General features: G+C 39.2%; 1 pseudogene; it reads left to right on the top strand.

Moving 5' to 3' along the window:
• The first annotated feature begins 1,000 nt into the window (after positions 1–1,000).
• Positions 1,001–22,003, top strand: LOC132153283 (KAT8 regulatory NSL complex subunit 1-like; annotated as a pseudogene).
• Positions 22,004–22,564: the final 561 nt, after the last annotated feature.

Below are 22,564 nucleotides of genomic sequence, written 5' to 3' on the forward strand. Positions count from 1 at the left end.
TCATAATGTATACTATCATTGCTACTATGTGCACAGGAAATATGTATAATTATATTTTCACCTGACAGTTAAAACCTTTGCCACAAATATGCAAAGTATCATGTCATAGCTGACTGATAGCCTACCTTCTCTGTTGTCACAAAAACTACAGTACCTCGTTAACAACAACCGACCAATTACGAAATGTCTGGATAACTAAGTATTAAAAGAAAAGAAAAGAAAAGTGAAACTTAAAGTTTACTAGAAAAAAGGGCAACTCAATAATTTTTATATTTATGTAATAATAACATGTTTTTGGTGAATATTACATTTAGCTACAGGAAACCATGCATATAGGCCTAGCCTACATAAACTATTTTAATCTAATTGTTGCTGCGTCCGATAAAAGTGACAGAATACACAAACACACACACACTCTCACTCTCTCTCTCTCTGTGTTCTGCGGTGTGGACGAAAGTCGGACGGGATCAGTCGATATCTGCTCATAAAACTGAAAAAAATCTCTATTTTTATTACTTGAAGCATTATATTTATGGATCGATTATTAATGTTCGTTTGTTTGTGGACTGTGCGATTTTCGCTGTTAAAGGTGAGAAGATGTTATTTTTCCAATTCTGCCGTTATTTTTATTATAATTTTTTTTTATAACAACGCTTATTGCGTGAGCGAAAAATAGTTGTAGTCTATCCGTTTATCTTAAGTTGTTCATCGGGTTTCTAATATAATGAGAAAGATGGTCTTAAATTACGATTGTTATTAATAAAGTTAGAGGACATCAAACACATTATTCACTTTCTCACTGATATATGTATCTGTTATAATAGTCGGCGTCTATTTTAACAGATCTGTCGCTCAAGCCACAGTTTCAGGAGACGTTTTAAGCCCTGGATGTGAGGTAATATCCATCAGTCCCAGGACACAGATAGGGAATGAGTCCATATCCAAACATCAGATCAAAAGTAATTAAATCCAGACTTCATCCTCTGATTTGAGTGGAAATATGGACTGCAGCGGTGTTGCACTTGGTTTGGATGTGGATAATAGTTTTGGCCAAATAATTTGTCAGAACCTCCCGTCCATGGTCCATCTGGATCTCCTGTCCTCTAAAGGTTCTCCTCAACTCTCGGAGATGCTCCTATCGCCTTTGTTCCAGGATTTACACCCCAAAGCCTTTCTGCTATCAAGCCCAAAGCCATTACTCGCCCTTCTCTCGTTGAACAGCAACTCACCAGGTACTCCTGCAGGTGCTCCACAAATGTGTTTCATGCCCACACTTTAAGACAAAAGAAGAGACAGGGTCGAGCCCAGTCACAACCTCACACCTCTGCAACATGATTGTTCTACAAGAGATTGCCAAACTGGCACCAAATCACTTTCCTTAGAGCAAGCACCCCATTGCAGCAGGAAGAACAATTCTTTATACCAAACATTGGTTAGAACTGTGGAGGAACTCAAGGAAGGACTGGTGATTCAGTCATTGTGGCATCTCTCCCAGCACGTTTTGTTGGCGAATCGAGCCAGTCATTTACAACATAGGTGTGTTGACCATGCTTGGGGAACATACTTCCAGGCACTATAGCCATCAACTGGATGGTCTTTTTGAAAAGTTTAATGCTGTAGAGATGCAGGAAGCAGAGCAGGCTCTTAAAATAAACCTCCAGTACACTCAAGGACTTGGGCAACCTCTGAAATCTAGAGATTTCCAGAATTTAGCACACAATGGTCATGCTGTTCTTCAGGGAGTGCTGGACTCAGATGCCACCATGAGCAGCTCAGATGAGGAGTGGGACCATGGAGATGCCAAAGGGACCTCAGTGGAATCACAGTGAGTATGATGTGATGTTGAATGGTCTTCTTAATTAATGTTGACCTTATTATCAAGGTGAGTGTTGAAACATGGGAAGAAATAGACCTTAATGGAAGACAGAATGGGTCAGCCAAAAATACATTTTTTACCATTATTTGCTGTGATAAACCTCAAGTTATACTAAACCTCAATGCTTATTTATTTATTTATTTATTATTATTTTTTATAGAACACAATAGGGAAAATGTTGAACATCACACAGCTCTTTCTATACAATTACCGATAACAGTTAACATATTTCAAGTTCCATAAATGACAAAAAGTACCATAAATGTGAAAGTTTTCAGAATCTCTCTCTCTCTCCATGTATATATATATATAGAATATGCGACCCTGGAGCACAAAAACAGTCTTAAGTCGCTGGGGTATATTTTTAGCAATAGCCAAAAAAAACATTGTACGGGTCAAAATTATTGTTTTTTCTTTTATGCCAAAAATCATTAGGATATAGTAAAATCATGTTCCAACGAGATATTTTGTACAGTTCCTACTGTAAATATATCAAAACGTTATTTTTGATTAGTAATATTCATTGCTAAGTACTTCATTTGGATAAATGAAAGTTTGTATAATCATAATTTTGAAGAATTGACACTTAAGACTGGTTTTGTGGTCCAGGGTCACATACTGTATATGGAGAGAGAGAGAGATTGCTATATAAATATATTAGCCAAATTGTAGAATTGACAGTATGACTATGCAAGTCACAATGCTGCCTGGTGGTTATAAACAAAACATATAAGACTCAGTCTCTAGCTTTAAAATACAAAAAAACGAACAAAAAAAAAAAGACTTTGGCAAGAAGAGAGGGAGCATTACAACAAGTTTGAGAAAACAAACAGCCCCCAAAAAGATGTAGAGATTAAACATTTGTCTCTGGCAGTGCTGTATTTTTCTTTATGATCTTTGATCACATAACAGAGGCACTCTATTCCATACACAGCTGTTGAGAAATTGTCACCATATTTCTCCCCCATGTTGAAGATTTTTTATCTAGTGTGTTCATGTTCAGCTGGCTTGTCCTCTGATCCTGTTTCTGTGCTGCCACACTGAAGCAGAGAGCTGCACTCTCCTTTCCCCATAAGTAAATTAATAGACATCAGGCCGCCCTTCACCATCCCATAGATCAGAGTTTTCTTGTCCCTCGCTGAGATTTGTTCGGCCACTCTGCACTTACACAGTAAGATTGCAGCATATGTGCAGATGAAGAGAACATCTAGTCTCAAATTGCACATCTTTGAAGGGGATAGTCTATCTTTCAGGAAACTCCTAGTAAATGGGAAGGATTTATTGGAGTGTTTATGGGGTTCAGGAATTGAGGTGGGCAGGGGGTGTGTGCTGAATTTTGCCCATGCAGTATTAAGTACTGTTACAATGATATATATACCTATAGACACACACACACACACACACACACACACACACACACACACACACACACATAAATATATTTTTACGTTTTTAAATAAACCTTTATTTTAGTTTTATTTACTTTAAAATCTAGCTGAAATACATTTTTGTTGTTTTAAAAGTATATTTATATGTTTTATTTTAAGTAATGAAAATGCTTTATAGTTTTAGTTAAATATAATAGCTAACACTGACTTGCATAAATTTGAACCATGTTAAACTTTGTCCCATTGCACTCAAGTTGCCTCAAATCAACAACACTGTCATTGAAAATTAATGACTTCCGATTACTTTGTTGCTGCAAATTGCTGTAAAAGTGAGTGCCCTTTAGTCTAGATATGACAGCCAGCTGTGGTCTCCTCAGGCCATGACAAAAAATAAATACTTTTCCATATGTCAATGAATTACTATGTCAATTACCATCTTTGCATCTCATCAGAGTTTCAAGCTGGTGGCCATTGCTCTGGATTCTCTAATGAAGCTGGATATGAGAACATTGCTATTTGATTTTAGGTGAGTTAGCTGGCTTTCCCTACAGAATTTCTTAAAGGGCACTTCCTGTGGACTGAGATTAGGATCTCAGCCAATTGAGAGCAGTACTCTCTTTCATTTCACAGATGTTTTGAGGCTTAACCACGTTTTGAAGTGGTTAAGTTGTGGTTACTAAATTCTGAAAAAAACCCAAAGCTTTAGCAGAGCTTTAGTGTCTGCTTAGTTGGCTCTGAAATATATGCAATGCAATAAAGTTAGTTTATTCAGTGATAAGACACCCTTGAGGCATTACATAAAGATATAAAGAAGCAACAAAGCCATCTGTGATTATTGAGCAAGTAAACAAACATACAGGTACACCATGATTTCTCCCAGAAGAATGTACTGTAAGTTACTTTGGATAAAATCTCAGCTAAATGACCTTTTCTGTCCCTGTGTTTGTGGGAGGGTAGTTGTCATGTCTGTGAGTGGAGATGGCTGAAGGACAGAGCTGAACTCTGTAGTCACTGGACGTGGCTGAAGATGAGAGTGTCTGATCTGGACTCAGATTCAGCAGCTTGGAAATCTCAGACAGCAGATCCTCTCTAATAAGGTAAAAGAAATAATACAGCATCTGTTGATTAGGAGGGAAATTGGGCTGTGCTGTTGGCACTGTGGAGCAAAATTCAGAATTTAAGAATTTGCTCAATTCATGTGAGAAAAAGAAAGGACTGAATTGTAATTCAGAAACAGTCAAACGACAGACTAATTGTATTACTCCAAACAGTCAAAATATAAATGTTGTTACAAAACATAAATAATGACATTATACATTTTGACTTACTATGTCTATATTCTTCACTAATATGTGGAATAATTAAAAAAGTCAGTATTTTAATTATTGCATTAAGCTCATCAAAATATTTATTAACACATTTTTGTTTTAGATTTATAAAAATACATATGGTAAACAACATTTTAATCTATTGATATTGAGTAACTTGGAGCAATCTAGGAAATTAAGTGTGTTTTTACCAGAGTTACAAAATTAATTTATTTAATAAAATGTACTTCATACTTTATAGCACACTTAATTTCCAAGTATGCACTAATTAGATTAAATTAATTAAATTAAGATAGATTATTTTGTGTTTCTGTTTTCTTGGCAACTAGCTGAAATACTACATTTTTAGTTTTTTTAAGTATATTTATATATTTAGTTTTAAGTCATGAAAATGTTTTATCAAACATTTTGAAATGTAGTTCATACTGAAAAATTTTAATAAAATGTATTACGATGAGCCACATTTACACAGTTATTTGAATTTATAATTAATCATTCTGAAACTATTTGTGGCTTTAATTCAGATTAAATTCAAATTGATTAATTAAAATGGAATTTTAAAAAGCGTTCTCAGGTTTTTTTAGATGCAAACAGTGTTCAGTTTTTTAACTGTATGTGTCCTCCAGGGTCATGTGATTTTGGTGGTGTCTCAGCCACTGACCGACAGGCAGATTCAACACACCTTGTGGACAGAGACTATGGATCTTTCATTCACAGCTGGGAACATGCGAGATTTGCACTCTGATCTAGAGATGGAACCCAGCAGCCCCACACGCCTTCTGAGGAACATTGAAAGACAGGTGAATCGAAAGAAAACCACAGGCGACAAGAACATAAAAAAAGACAAGATAAAAATTTAATTTGTTCATTTAATTCATGTTTCTATATGTGTTTAGAGTGCCCAGCTGACTCAGATTGTAAACAGCCTGATGCCGTCTTTGTCTGCCTCTCCTTCTTCATCACCTATGCCTAAAGTACCTTGTAATTGCTGGAGAGGTCAACAGAAAACAGCTTACAGTGTGTGAGAGACAAACAAGCACCTACAAGCCTTACAAGCTCATCAACAGGCCAAAACAAACCTCAAAAATCTCATAGGGTCATTCAATAAAAATGTCCAAGAATAGCAGTTGTGGTTAATTTACATAATTGTTATTGAATCACTGGTTGCTATAGATTTTTTTTGTTCAAGAAAGGAGTTTGTTGAAGGATATTCACATTAGAGAAAAATGTTTTGTCACTTATTGACGCAGTATAGGTGTGGTGTAATTAAGAAAGTTACAAGAGACTGTTTAATGTAGAATGCCTTTATTTTGAAGGTGTGTGTTTTATTTTGTAATTTAGATTTCCTGTGAGTGAGATCATTTCCTGTTGTGCTTTTGTTGCAGTCATGTTGTGGAAGCACATGTTGTAGTTAATGCCATCTCTATCCATCCATCTTTTGTTTGTTCATGGGGCATCGTCAGTGAGTATATTTAATTTAATAACTTAAGACTCAATTAAGGAGTAATATATTATTTGTTTTGTGCTGAATATATTTTTGTTTACTTATCTGTATTTTGTTATGTGTTTGTTATATCAGTTTTACCTTTTCTTCATTAAAATTACCTGCCAAGTACAACACATCGCCTGTTCATTGGAGGAAAACCTTTTGAAGGAACGAGTTTAGCTTGCTGTTTCATGTTAGATGAGAACAGTAAAGTAAAATGACCTCCTCTTCAATGAATGATACCCCAAAAATACAAAACAATATGAAGAACGCTGATGCAAAACCACACACGTCATCTAGTGCACGACGATCTACACGTTCTTACCGATCTATGGTCAGCGTGGCAGCTGCTATGGCATGGGCAGAGGCGGAAGCAGCGAAAGCCAGAGCCTCCTTCATCAGAAGGGAAATGAACATTAAAATCGAAAAAGCTCGTCTAGAGGCAGAATTAGATGCGCTCAAGCAGGAAGCAGAAGCAGAGTTAGCTATAGCGAAGGCCATTGTCATGGAAAATGCTGCTGTCGAATTAAGCTCTCACGGGAGCCAGCGAGACATTGAGTCATTACCATCGCAAAGTCCACAAGACAAAGTGAGTGAATATGTGGAAAGGCACTCACAAAGGGATGATTCTCACCCAGATGAGCAGTTTGAAATAAACCAACAGAGGCCATCAGCCCTGTTAACGTTGGATGAAGAAGGCGGATCCATTTGTAAAGCATTTGAGACCCTCAGTCTTAAACCACACCACTCTTATGGAGATTCTGAGATGCCAAAACACTCAAGCCCACATCAGGCACATCTCAATCACTCTGAGTTATGTCAGCCAGATAGCTACTAACATACCCCTAAGCTAAATACCCAGCAGCGTTCCAGTCAGCAATTCCAAAGCCCACATCAAAAAATCAAAGTTGAAGAAAGGCAACAAGTTGATACTTCCGATCATAAAAAGCAGCAAGTGTTCAGCCACTATACTCCTAATCCCTCTCCTGGCCAGGAGCTAAATAGCAATACATCAGACTTGGCTAAGATCTTAATAAGAAGTAAGCTGGGGGTTTGACCAAATTAGATGATCGGCCAGAAAACTTCCTTGGCTGGAAGTCAACATTTATAAGTGTCGTGAAGGGACTTGATATCTCTGCCCACGAACAAATTGACCTGCTCATAAAATGGCTAGATCCCGAATCGAGTTATCAAGCTCGCAGGATGAAAACTGCCAATGTCCGTCAACCATTGGTGGGTCTCAACCTCATTTGGGAAAGACTGGATGAACTTTATGGAGCTCCAGAAGCCATAGAGAAGGCTTTGTTCGCAAAACTGGACAACTTCCCAAGAATAGGCAACCGTGATAACCACAGACTTCGAGAACTTGGGGATTTACTGTGCGAACTTGAAGCTGCTAAGGAAGATGGTTATCTCCAAGGATTAGCCTATCTGGACACGGCAAGAGGCGTAAGTCCCATTGTAGAAAAATTGCCCTTCCATTTACAGGATAAATGGATGACAGTAGGATCAAAATATAAGGAAGATCACAGGGTACATTTCCCACCATTTTCAGTCTTCTCTGACTTTGTAAGGAGACAAGCCAGGGCAAGAAACGATCCAAGTTTTTATGTGCCCAATACAGTTGCACCAGCCCTGAGAAAGGAGAGAATGGGGAATCTCAATTACAAGAATCCTGTTTCTGTGCACAAGACAAGTGTGAGCAACGAGGAAACTACTACAGATAGAGAGGGGAACCAAACAGAAGATGTGAACATGCTATATCCCATACATTAAAAACCACATGCACTTAAGAAGTGCAAGAGCTTTCGAGCTATGCTCTTGGATGACAGGAAGAAATTACTCAGGGATAAGGGAGTGTGTTTTCGCTGCTGTTTTTCAGTCTCCCATCAGGCTAAGGACTGTGGCGCTTCTATCAAATGCGCAGAGTGCGGAAGTGAACGTCATGTGGCTGCTATGCACTTTGGCCCTGCTCCAAGAGAGTCAAAGGATCTGATATCTTACAAGGAGCAAAAAGGTTCCAAAGAAAAGAGCCCTTCCAAGGTTCATGGTGGGGAGCCAGTCACCACACCCAATGATGAACAAATCCTAGCGGCTAAACCACTGTGTACCCAAGTTTGTGGTAAAGGCTTCAGAGGAAAGTCGTGCTCGAAGATAACTCTGGTTAATGTTTATCCTGAAGGTCAACCAGAGAAGAGTAAAAGGATGTACGTGATCTTAGATGATCAGAGTAACGTCTCATTGGCCAAGATAGAATTCTTTGACGCCTTCCAAATACAAGGACCACGAATTCCATACATCCTGACTACATGTGCTGGAGTTGTCAAGGTGACCGGTAGAAGAGTTCATGGTTTCATGGTTGAGCCACTCACAGGAGAGCTATGTATCGCCCTTCCAACTCTAATAGAGTGTAATAATGTCCCAAACAGTCGAGCAGAAATCCCAACCCCAGAAGCAGCATACTACCACAGCCACATGCGATCTATGGTTGACCAAATACCTGCTCTCGATGACGCTGCAGACATCTTGCTCCGGTTAGGGAGGGACATTCTCCAGGTCCACAAGGTTCGTCGGCAGTTTATTGGCCCAGACAACGCTCCATTTGCCCAGAAGCATGATCTCGGCTGGGTCATTGTCGGTGACATCTGCCTGGGTGGAGCCCACACCCCTACAGAAGTAAACACATTTAAAACATGTATTATGGACAATGGCCGTTCCAGTTATATGCTTCATTGTGAGAACCTTGTCAAAGTTAAGGAGGATTTAAGTCAGTCTCTTCATCAGAACATCTCCTTACCTTGGCCTCATTCTCTGGAGCAGCAAGAGGGCCTCCTTGGTGCAACAATCTTCCAAAGGACTGAAAAAGATAATCAGTTAGCACCTTCAATCGACAACTGGACCTTCCTACAGCTAATGGACAAGGGGTTTGTCAAGGATGAAAGTGGCAGCTGGGTGGCACCCTTGCCCTTCCGAAACCCAAGGAAGCCACTCCCTAACAACAGGCGCCAGGCACACCAATGGCTTATGTCATTCAAGCGAGCTTTCCAGAAGAGACCCAGCATGAAGGAAGACTTCCTGGAGTTTATGCAAGGGATTTTGGATAACCATGCAGATTTGGCACCACCATCAGAGGGAAGGGAGGTGTGGTACCTTCCCATTTTTGGAGTCTACCACCCACACAAGCCCGGTAAAATCAGGGTAGTTTTTGACTCAAGTGCTCACTTTGAGGGTGTCTCACTGAATGAGGTCTTGCTTCAGGGGCCCAATCTCAACAATGGTCTTCTGGGAGTTCTTCTTAGGTTCAGGAAGGAACCAGTAGCCATAACTGCGGACGTTAGAGAAATGTTTTATTGCTTTCTGGTCCAGGAAGAGCATCGGATGTTTTGCGCTTTCTGTGGTTCAAGGACAACAACCCTGAAAGTGAAGTGGTGGATTACAGAATGAGGGTCCACGTGTTTTGAAACTCCCCATCACCTGCTGTTGCAACCTACGGGTTGAGGAGAGCTGCACAGAAGGGAGAGAAGGATTTTGGCAGGGATGTCTGTGAATTCATTAAGAAAGACTTCTATGTGGATGACGCCTTGCGGTCTTTTTTTTAGCCTGGGATAGGACAAGGGATACATTCCCCTTTAACATTCCAGAGCCTCAGAAACCCTTCACGCGCAGAGGTGTGCTCTCGACCATCAACAGCGTGTTTGATCCTTTAGGCTTCCTTGGGCCTGTGATGGTCGAGGGCAGGCTCCTTCTACGAGAACTAGTGTCTCAAGGTACAGATTGGGACACTCCCCTGCCTCCGGAGAAATTTGAGAAGTGGCAACGGTGGCAGGACTCACTGCAAGGTCTTAATCATCTGAACATCAGTCGCACCTATTCTACATGTTCACTGACCAGGGCCAAAGCTACAGAGCTATGCGTCTTTTCTGAAGCCTCAGTAAAGGCAATTGCAGCAGTTGCCTACTTAAAGGTGGAAACTGACGAAGGTCACACAGAAGTCAGTTTTGTACTCGGCAAGGCCAAACTGGCACCTCTGGCAGAGCTTACCATCCCGAGACTAGAACTCTGCGCTGCAGTGTTGGCCATAGAAATTGCAGACCAGATCAGAGAGGAAATAGGGCTTAAGTTGGACAGGATCACATTCTTCACAGACAGTAAGGTTGTGTTGGGATATATAACTAATGAATCTCGAAGGTTCTACGTATATGTGAATAACCGCGTGCAACGCATCAGACAGTCCAGCCATCCAGGTCAGTGGAGATATGTAGCCACCGAGAACAATCCAGCCAATCTCGGCTCAAGATCTGTGCCTGCAAGTCAGTTGCAAGGATCTAGTTGGTTGATGGGACCAAGATTTTTATTGGAACCTGAGGAGTCATCAATGGACATTATGGCCTTTGAACTGGTCAATCCAGACTCAGATGTGGAACTTCGCCCAAAGGTCACAGCGCTTTCGACAAAGGTCTCAGGAGAACAACTGGACACCAAGCATTTTGAACGCTTTTCGTCATGGAGTCGACTGGCAAGAGCTGTAGCTCGACTGTTACATGTGGCACGAAGCCTACACAAACCAGCGCATGACGCAGAATGTGTTGGTGGCACTACTGCAAGAAAGGCATTACAAGTGCTGAGTTAACCAAGGCAGAACACGTCATCATAAAGAGTGTGCAATGTGAGGTTTACACAGAAGAGATGACATGCTTTGAAAGCAAACACGACTTACCTGGGAGTAGTCCTCTAAAGAAGTTACATCCTGTGAGGGACAAAGAGGGTCTGCTACGTGTAGGAGGACTCATTACCCATTCAAACCTACCTACGGATGAGACTCATCCCATCCTTATCCCTGGCAAGCATCATCTTGCTGTGTTACTTATTCGCCATCACCACGAACAGGTTAAACACCAGGGAAGGCACTTCACAGAAGGCGCTGTGCGTGGAAGTGGCCTACGGATAGTGGGAGCAAAACGAGCCATCAACAGCCTTATCTACAAATGTGTGACATGCAGAAAATTGCGTGGCAGGTTGGAACAGCAGCAGATGGCGACCTCCCCCCAGAGCACCTGCAGCAAGAGCCTCCATTTACCTATGTAGGGCTGGACGTGTTTGGGCCTTGGGAAGTTGTAGCATGTCGGACCAGAGGTGGAAGTGCCAACAGCAAGAGGTGGGCGATATTGTTCACTTGTGTGTCCACTAGAGCTGTCCATTTGGAGGTGATTGAGTCGATGACTGCTTCAAGCTGCATAAATGCCCTCCGCAGGTTTTTCTCGGTCAGGGGATCAGCAAAGCAGATTAGGTCAGATCGCGGGACAAATTTTGTTGGGGCTACCAACGAGTTAAAGCTTGCCCCAGATGCTCAAGAGTACAGTGTCAGTGCATACTTGACCTACTCAGTCAAAAGTGCACATGGGTCTTTAACCCCCTGCATGCGTCTAACATGGGAGGCAGTTGGGAGCGCATGATAGGAATGGCACGGCGTATCCTGGATTCAATGTTGCTCCAAGAAGGGAAGTCGAAGATTACCCATGAAGTCCTTTACACATTGATGTCAGAGGTAATGGCCATAATTAACTCTAGGCCATTGATACCAGTCTCCTCAGACCCGGAAGCACCTCTAATACTTACTCCAGCAATGCTGATTACGCAGAAGATTGGGACTCCACCAATTCCTTCTGGGAACTTCTCAAATGCCAATCTATTGAAACAGGAATGGAAGAAAGTTCAGGCATTAGCTGACATGTTCTGGGGAAGATGGAGGCTTGAGTACTTGAATACACTTCAGATCAGACAAAAGTGGCATACCAAAAAGCCAAATCTCAAGGATGGAGACATAGTGCTGCTAAAGAACAAACAAGCAAAAAGGCATGAATGGTCAATGGGAGTAATAGCAAAGGCTTTACAGAGTGATGATGGGCTGGTTAGGAAAGTGGAAGTAAAGGTGGCCTCCCACCAACCCCCCAGGACTTACCTGAGACCAGTCTCTGAGGTCGTTCTACTCTTGGAGTCAGAGGTTGTTTAGGTTAAAGTATATATGGCCTCTTACAAATGCCAGACGGGGAGTGTGGTGTAATTTAAGAAAGTTACAAGAGACTGTTTAATGTAGAATGCCTTTATTTTGAAGGTGTGTGTTTTATTTTGTAATTTAGATTTCCTGTGAGTGAGATCATTTCCTGTTGTGCTTTTGTTGCAGTCATGTTGAGGAAGCACATGTTGTAGTTAATGCCATCTCTATCCATCCATCTTTTGTTTGTTCATGGGGCATCATCAGTGAGTATATTTAATTTAATAACTTAAGACCCAATTAAGGAGTAATATATTATTTGTTTTGTGCTGAATATATTTTTGTTTACTTATCTGTATTTTGTTATGTGTTTGTTATTTCAGTTTTACCTTTTCTTCATTAAAATTACCTGCCAAGTACAACACATCGCCTGTTCATTGGAGGAAAACTTTTTGAAGGAACGAGTTTAGCTTGCTGTTTCATGTTAGATGAGAACAGTAAAATAGGTAATTTCATTTAGTTATTAAACTCCAGAGACACCTAAAGGGGAAGCAGTGCATCTTGATTTCATTCATGCATTTCATATTCAATGCAGAACTGTAGAAGTCCCCTCATTCTGATATATAATTGTGTAAATTTATTTTAATCTTATGTGAATGTCAGGATGAATCATTCAGCCCAGTGGTAAACGGAAAAAGTGAGAAAGACATTGAGAAGAATTAGAAAGACGGAAGATGAAAAAGTCTGATTGGAGAAGAGAACCAGTGAAACTTGCTTTATTTATTTGTTGTATGATCATTTTATCCCTACTTTTGGATCCAAGTGTCACACACGGGTGTCTTTGTTCCCAGTGGACCACAGTGTTTACACAAGGCCAGGCAGAAGAGGAAGCGAATGTGTCACAGACGACAGTACCTTCCTTAGGTGGATGTCACCTGTATGTCAGTCCGGACACGACCCCTTCTGACCTATCACAAGCCTAGACTTTTTGTCATGGACCCACTGTCTCATAGAGAACAGGTAGGCAATTGTAAGTTAAAGTGTCTTAACTTTTGGGACTCAGTCCTGTTGAAAGTATTGGGGTTGGTAAGATTTTTTTATGTGTTTTTGAAAGAAGTCTGTAATGCTCACAAAGGCTGCTTAAAGGGATAGTTCACCCAAAAATCTAAATTATGTCATTAATAACTCACCCTCATGTTGTTCCAAACCCGTAAGACCTCCGTTTATCTTTGGAACACAGTTTAAGATATTTTAGATTTAGTCCGAGAGCTCTCAGTCCCTCCATTGAAGCTGTGTGTACGGTATACTGTCCATGTCCAGAAAGGTAAGAAAAACATCATCAAAGTAGTCCATGTGACATCAGAGGGTCAGTTAGAATATTTTGAAGCATCGAAAATACATTTTGGTCCAAAAATAGCAAAAACTACGACTTTATTCAGCATTGTCTTCTCTTCCGTTTCTGTTGTGAGAGAGTTCAAAACAAAGCATTTAGTGATATCCGGTTCGCCAACGAATCATTCGATGTAACCGGATCTTTTTGAACCAGTTCACCAAATCGAACTGAATCGTTTTAAACAGTTCGCGTCTCCAATACACATTAATCCACAAATTACTTAAGCTGTTAACTTTTTTAATGTGGCTGACACTCCCTCTGAGTTCAAACAAACCAATATCCCGGAGTAATTCATTTACTCAAACAGTACACTGACTGAACTGCTGTGAAGAGAGAACTGAAGATGAACACCGAGCCGAGCCAGATGAGGAACAACATGAGGGTGAGTTATTAATGACATAATTTAGATTTTTGGGTGAACTAACCCTTTAAGTAACAGTAAAAACAATAATACTATGGAATATTATTACAATTTAAAAAACGATTTTCTCTGTTAATTTATTTTAAAATGTAAATTATTCCTGTGATGCAAAGTATAATTTTCAGCAGCCATTATTCCACTCTTCACAGGACCCTTTAGAAATAATTTCTTATTATTATCATCAATATTGACAACAGTAAATATTTTTCTGGAAATTTTTTTTTTTCAGGATTGGTTGATGAATAGAAAAAAAAACATTTAGAAAGCAATTTAATTTAATACATCCTTGTTGAATAAAAGTATTTTCTTGCTTTAAAAATAAAAACTTACAGACCCCAAACTTTTTGAATTATAGTGTACAAGCTACAGTCTCACAGTGGTTGTTGACCACTAACAGCAAAATATTCTTGAGTAAAAAAAGGAAAAAGACAGCTGTTTGTGATAATGCCTGAACTAGTGGGACTTGTACTGCTGTGTGCTGTGTCCACCATTTACACTAAGTGTGTGTGTGTGTGTGTGTGTGTGTGTATGTATGTGTGTGTTTTTCCAACAGGCCCCAGTGGAGCTCAAAAAGAATAACTTAGCTTTTGTTCTGTCCTTTCCCATGGAAACTGCTAACACGCAGTGCTCAGGCCATCTGCGCTTTCATAAATGATGATAATTTTATAATTTCTGTGTTCTCTATGGGCAGCATGGACCTATAACTCAGATACTGTATATACTTCAATCTGAACCTAGAAGCACTGGGATGAAGATGCATTTGCCAAATGGAAATCAGAACAAATTGAAAAACAACATTTAATAATTTAAAGGAACATTTCAGCCAAAAATGAAAATTCTGTCATCATTTACATAAGTTTTTATTTAACTGCTCTTACCTGCTCAGAAGAATATACCATAAAATGGGTTATGCAATGTTACTGAACATTCCAAATTGTATTGCATTGATTTGCTGACGAGGTAAATTAAGAACCATTGTAAATCAAATCAAATTTTTATTAAACATTATAGCGATTATTTTACCGGTGTTCCTTCATTTACTGAAAAATGGTGTGGAAAATGTTAATTTTAACATTAACTTTAACTAAATTTTTTTATTTATTTAGTTATTTTATAATTTTTTTACAATCATGTTGAATCTTATTGCCCAAAACAGCTGTTTGTAGCCTAGCAAAATAAATCAAATATGTTTGGAACAAAATGAGGGTGAGTAAATGATGATAGAATATTCTGAGTGCAGAGCTAGTCTTTTTAATAAAGTAGTTATTTGTGTATGTGCCAGCCCTCTTCACATTGCACCATGACTCACACCACATTCTGAGTCTGTTTCCCAGCTGGTGCCTGCCTGGTGCACTTCCTTTAACCTCGTTTATGATTCTCAATGGTTCTCCAGAGCAGGGGTTTTCAAACTGTGGGTCGCGACCCACTCGTGGGTCACGGAATGGAACAAGGTGGGTCGCACAAAGTCACTTGGCTGCAGCTAATTTTGCGTTTCAATGACACACAGACACTAACACAGTTCAGTCTAGGGCTGCACGAATGTGACGAGTGGGGCGGGGCCTAGTGCCATGGGAACAGAGCTAGGCCGGTGGAGTGATTGGGAAATGAGCAACACTCACCGGTCTCAAGAACCACGGAGGAGATCGGAAAGATACAAAAGAGGAGCGATGACAGTGAAGGACGAGAGAGGACCAGGCCTGGGTTTTATTTTGTGTTTGTTTTTTATTTGTGCACGGCAGTCATCCGAGAGGGGCTGTCGCGCTGTTTTGTGTTTATTTGGTTATTAAAACTTTGTTTGATTGTCCGCCGGTTCCCACCTCTTTCCACGAAGGAGTCATCGAGGCGGTGGGCTGGAGTGAGTTCGCCCCCCCCCCCCCCCCCCCCCCGGCAACTCACTCCAGCCCACCACATCGAGCACCCTCGGCGGCAGACTCCTTCGCCCTGCTCGATGGCACTGCGGATTCACCCCAGCGGCGAAGGATCTTCGGCAGCGCGCCCCTCCTTCCTCCCTGGCTTCGGCACCAGTGTAAAACATTAAAATCTTCACAATCACAGGAAGAAGGAGGCGGGAACTGGGAACCCACTCATCACAACGATATAGCCCACCAACATTAATAATGAACTGCAATATCCTTAGTGTGATTTTCAAATTGCAATTAAGTCCGTGTGCGTTGCGTGTTTTGAAGGTCTCAGAGCAATGTCATTAAAAGGTTCAATCGGTCTTTTTTTACCTATTTCACAATTATTTTAATCTCCAAACTGTTTTAGATAGTTCTGCTTTGCTTCTTATGCTTTTCTAAAAAAGTGTTGGATTGTGCTCCGTTCTCGCCGACACACACGGAAGGATCATGAATGCAACAAAACACAGCAGCGCAGATCACACTTCACTGGAGTGAGCCTGCTTCACGTTTTTATGGACACTACATATTTTAACGCCAGTAAACAAAAATTAAAACTTGTAAATTTGTAGTGAAATTTTCAGTTGTACTCTAAAATAAAATGGTTATTTTTCTTAAATACTTAATTTCTGTCATAAAAATTTTAAGTAAGATTAGGTTTAAAGTAATTTCACTCGTTGTTTTTTTTTTTTTTTTAATATTTTGGTGGGTCGTGAAATATATTACACTTGTCTAGGTGGGTCGTGGAATGGAAAAGTTTGGGAACCACTGCTCCAGAGCACTGCGTGAAATAGATTTGGCCTTTATTAACTTAGTTGTTTACATCCACCTCTTTTTATTTGTTTTAATGCTCAGTTGGACAAACCAAGACTGGATTCTAGATGCATTCAGGCCTTTAGGATCAGAAAGAGACATTTGTTTAGTAATTATGCTTTGCAAGATTTGTGTTCATCCCATTTACCCGGAACTTCTCAAAACCTCCATGTTTTGGTTTACATGCACCGTCTTTCTCTCTCTCCACAGGTTTCGGAGTCTTCCCCTTCTCTTTGTCCCAAATGTGCATCCTGTGATCCTGCATTAGTGTGCACAGATCCTTTGTGTCTCCACAGAAAAGACAGAACAGACAGCAAAATGTATCCCGTTCTATCACTCTCCTCAGGTAGAGAGATGCATTATTTTTTAAAATAGACATTTTTCGTCTTCCATCTACCATCTTTGTACTTACCTTCTCAACAACGGATACATGTGAAACTCTTTTAAATGCTCTAAAAATGTTACCTACTGTATGTAGGCAGATCACTAGGTTTTGGAGCAAAGCTTATTTAAGTGCTCATACTCTTACTGAGGTCATTGGATGGTTAATACTACAGCAATCCATTAATCGCTCATCCTTTTCACTGCATTAGGTTGCCATTTCAATTTCAACTTTTGCTTTGCCATTGTTTTTCTTTTGTTTGTTTAATATAAGTGAGGTTTTTCTTTGTATGTTCTTACCATCAGAAAGTCCATTGTCCTTTCATCTGCAAAATTCTATATTTGATGAAAAGTTTGCTTCAGCGATCTCCTTCTGAAAACTGAGTGCACTAGTCCCCATCACTGTCTCAGCTCCATAGGCAGAGTTTCCCGGTCTTTATTCTGTAAGTCATCTCATAGCATTTGTGTGTGGATGAATGAAAACACGTACTGTATGTAGGTGTGTATGCTTTGTATAAATGTGTTTGTATTAATCTGCATCTTAGGCAGCATCTTAACTGAAATGGATCTACATGTATCTACAAGTGTCTGATACAAAAATTCAGTAGTAGTTTGCTATAAGCAATTTAATAAAACAATACTGTTTCCACAAAAATAAAGCAGCACAACTGATTTCAGAATTGATATTAATAAAAAATGTTTCTTGAGCAACAAATCAGCATATTAGAATGATTAGTGAAGGGTCATGTGACATTAAAGACTGCTGGAAATTCAGCTTTGTCATAACAGGAATAAATTACATTATACAGTACTAAAATGGAAAACAGTTATTTTAACTTTGTAATAATATTTTACAATATTACTGTTTTGCTGTATTTTTGCAAATAAATGCATCCTTGGTGAGTATAAGAGACTTCTTTAAAACTAAAAAATCCATCTCCAGACTCCAAATCTTTTGAGCTCAACCCAATTTATTTTTATTTTACATCACAATCGGTATGTTTGTCCAAAATCATTTAGGCACTACTGTTCTCAGTACTTTTTAAAACACAGTGATGCTCATGTTCAGTGCAGATCTGAAGGTCATATTGAAGTCTATAGCTGCTGTACAGTTTTAATGCAGTCCCTGGCACTGGACTCTGACTCATCTGTCCCAATCATTAATGGTCTGGATCTCTTCTCTGCTCTGCTGGTTATTTTCTGACTAGGGGGGGCTAATGATCCTGAAGCAGCAATGCTATTCTTAACAGAGAGAGAGAGATTGTCAGGGCAAGTGAGCGATTGCAGTGGAATGGAAGTGTGGTAGGGGTTTCTAATGCAAAAACACACCTCATGCTGTTAAGTTGATTTTCTGTCTGTGCTTTGCAGCACCTCTGGAGTCAGTGAACGAACTACAAAAAAAAAATAACTATAAAAGCGCTGAATAGAAAATGAATGCCAGGAACTTTTCATTACATCACCTGGATGTGTAGGATCTTTTAATGTCAGTTCTTCTGGAGTCCAGTGTGTGTGATGGTGTAAGGTGTGTGTAGGCTGCTGGGTGGGTTTTGTCATAGTCTTGTGGTGTATTGTATGTATTTATCTTTGTGGCTCAGGCGGTCTATCCACAGTCCTACAGTTTACTTAATCGAGAGAACGAATTGGTAAACTGTGTGCATGATTTAGCAAATCGAGGGAACCAAATAGTAATGTTTTAGTACATCTAGGGAATTAATTAGTAAATCGTGCGCACGTTTTCGGACATCGAGGGAACAAATTAGTAAATTGTGCACATGATTTATATAGTTTTTCTTGAATGTCATGTGCGGGGCTCCGTAATTTCATAGTTGTACCTAAAATAAAAATATTATAAACTGTGATTCTCAGTGGATCCATATTTTTAGTTTAGTTTTTTACTTAAATTTTTGCATCATAGTAATAGAATTTAATCTTATGCATTATGTAATTTGCAATAGAAATGTTACAATGTGAAAAAATTATGAATGGACCTAAAAATGCTTAATTTTCCGTATGCTAAATACAATATTTCTTACTACTTTCATTAGATTTTTGGATGAAATGACTTGACATGTTGTGTTGACATGTTTTGTGAAACCTCATGTGTACTTAAGAATATGCCTGTTTTGATAAGTAGAGTGTTCTATAATTAATGATTACAGATTGCAGTCATCAGCCGAGACCACCAGAGTCCACCGAGACCACCAGAGTCAAGATTACAGGAAGGGCAAGAGGAGGTAGCGCTGCTCTGAGAGGCCAATGGGTACTTCATGTGTTTAATTCCCTTTGGTTTTTCACTTACATACACCACAAAAGATATTCAAGGTAGTAATACTGCTTTGTTATAGACATCTTCAGCGTTAAACCCAAGTCTGATCTGGTCTCTCTCTCTCAGGTGGAGGAATCTTCAGAGGATACACCTATACAACAGAGAAACTCACAGGTCTGCCCTTCGGCTAAACCTGTTGATAAATATTGAATATTTGAGTTTGAGCTAATCCAAATAGAGATACATTTTTCTTACAGGGAATATTTTTCTAGTTAAAGGTTAATATTCTGAGAAAAATAATCACATACTGTCCCTATTTATTTTTCTTTTTTTTTTACTTTAGTTCTCATCGCGCAGGAGAAACTGTAAGAGTATTTTCAGAACTGATGACATTATCATTCCTACATCTCGATTTGCATCAGTGAAAGTGGAAAGACTTAAGTATGAGAACATTTTGAGACCCAGGTATTGATTTTTTTCACACTGCATCAATGACATCAGGGAGACATTATTACCTGTTTATATTGCAATAGATCTTCACTACTGTTCAAAAGTTTGGAGTCGGTACTTAAATAAGTGAACTGATTCTGATTCCATCATGATCAACCCATAATGAACATGCTGTGCTCCTTTACATATAACTCAGCTTATGTACAGTAGATCACTTTTCTTCTCGTAACTTATCTTCCACTGTCTTCAAATTAGTTGTCTTCTTCATTTCTTCTTCCCTTTCCTTGCCTTCCTTTTCTTTGTCTTTCCACTAAGTCATTAATGTTTTGTATTTTTGTATTTTTTTCACCTTGTTATTAGAATCATTTATATATATATATATATATATATATATATATATATATATATATATATATATATATATATATATATATATATATATATATTCCTGTGATGACAAAGCTGAATCTTTCAGATTCTTTTCATTCTAATAAGCTGATTTGGAGCAGAAGAAACATTTTATATTATTATCCACTTTATATTCAAACCATTTTTGTATTGAATTGCCATACCGTGATGTAAGCGTTTGCTGCTACCGCCCACCCATAGAGTGCTTGATAGATTGTCAGTGAGTCACTTTCAGTAACTTGGCTGATGCATAAAGATGTGGATGAATTCATGTTTGAATTTCAGTTTTTCCCCCTTTCCTGTATCCCATTGTCTTTACTCCCTTCAGTTGGCGAAAGGCCGATATTTTGTCTTTATCGAAAAGAGAGGAGGATGAGCAAGAGAAAGGGATGGTTGGTTTTCTATAATATAAACTCTGTAGACCATAAACAATGGTGAATGTCAGCAGTTGCAGGGTGTTGTGGAGTGATGGGCCTTATCTTTGTCAGTCAGAAGCAGTAGAAGATGATTTCTTTCAGAGGCACCAGAGTTATGAGCGTAGAGAGAAACGCCGCTGCTCCTACTGGGATAGGGAAAGAAGACACAGGATCAGGTCTGTGTATATTTTGGGTTATTGTAAAGCTATATTATTGCACATATATTCTCCGGTACAAATTTTCAGATTTTTATCTCCACAGATCATCCAGGAAAATCTGCTCTTCTGTATCTGTGAGAGACCATCGTGCTCACTGTTACCCACCTGTACATTCTCCCGTTTCCTTCACCTGGACCTTCAGTACCTCTGAAGATTCATCAGAAGCCAGTGTGGATGAAAAAGAGATAAAACCTTCTTGATAGTGAAAAATTAAATTAAAGAATTAAATGATCAAGCTTGTATTCATTTGTTTCTCTCTTATGTAGCCAACGCAACCATGGAGGAGACGTACGTTCCCCCTGACTGGTGAAGATGAGGAAGGCTTGAGGTGTGATCGAGATAAGAGTGTTCTTTAATTGTACGTCCTTATTTCCATTCCTTGTGTCTTAAATCCTTGCTTTTATGAGGAAAGGATGCGAGATTGAGAAGTGAGAATGGCTCAAAGTAAGATGTATCTGTCTAATTGAATTAGCTTTTTCATCAAGCATTTCAAATCAGTGTCATATTGCTTCACTACCTTTATCTTGTGGGAGCTTGATTCATCTAGATATTTCTAATAAATCTTAATATAGCTAGATAACTCCCTCTAGTCTATAAAATGCAATACCTCCCTCTATTGGACATACTAGGAATAACATGCACATACTACAGTGACATATTGCACATATTCAGCAAGCAGGCCCATCCTTAGCTGACGTGTGGCTCGGTGTGAGGTAGGGAGCAGGGGCCCCGCTCGGTCTGGGGGTTGGGGGTTCCTGCTCCCTCTTTGTCCGTTCACAGCGGTGGCGCCAGTTACACCCCCCAAGGAGGGCCCTGTCCGCAAGGATGTATTCATATATTGACCTGTTATTATTTTAAATGCTTCCTTGGTGAGCATAAGAGCCTTTTTCAAAAACATTGAAAAGTCATATCCAACCCAAACCTTTGAATAATAATGTAAATAATATCAGATTGGAAACACGTTTAGAATCAGAGTCAGTTTTGGAGTTTTTACAGGAGTTGATAACTAAAATGTACAATTACTACAGTTAAAGTTAACAGAGGAACTAGAACTGAGATTATATTGTGTTGAAATGTAGTGGAGGAAATACATATTTTTCTTGCTTGTCATTGGTTTGAGTGATGATTATGTGCTGATTACAGACTTCCAGAGCACAAGAGCACAACATCTGGGGCAGACCAGGAAATGACATCATACTGAGGCAGAATCTCAGCTATCATAGTTCTACTCTGTTGCAAAGAACACTCTTTCAGCATTTAAAGAGTTATGACACAATGTTGTAACCAGATATTTTTCCTCAACATTTCCTCAGTTTCCTCATTTTTTAAAGTATTATTATTTTAAGATTTTTAACTGTTCCTACTGTATCGCACTGTCTTTTCCACAGTGTAAATTATTAAATATATTATGCCAGCTCCTTAAAAGTATAAATTTTAAAGTGTGTCGGTTTGTGTTCACGTTAATGAACAAATAGAACAAATAATTTATGATTTATGATCTCATCTTTAACTACAATTTATCCAGTACTGAGGGAAAAGCACTGTGTTGGAAAGGTGCGTAAAATTACACTGCATTAAAACGAATATAGACTGCAGCACTAAAAAGTTCAAAGTATTGCTTTATAACATTCTATGTAGACTACACAATGGAGTCCTTGTTATTTGAGGACCATTTCAGATTAAATACAGCTCAGTGTCCATGGAGAGAAAAAATACATTTCTCATCTTAAAAGTTGTCTACCATTTTGGGGGAAAATATACAAAATATATAAATAGCGATTTAAATGAACTGAAAATTGCATTTGCAAGAAAACAGCCTGTGGACAAAAC

This window comes from Carassius carassius, chromosome 11 (genome assembly GCF_963082965.1).
Source record: "Carassius carassius chromosome 11, fCarCar2.1, whole genome shotgun sequence".
In the NCBI taxonomy this organism is placed as follows: Eukaryota; Metazoa; Chordata; class Actinopteri; order Cypriniformes; family Cyprinidae; genus Carassius; species Carassius carassius.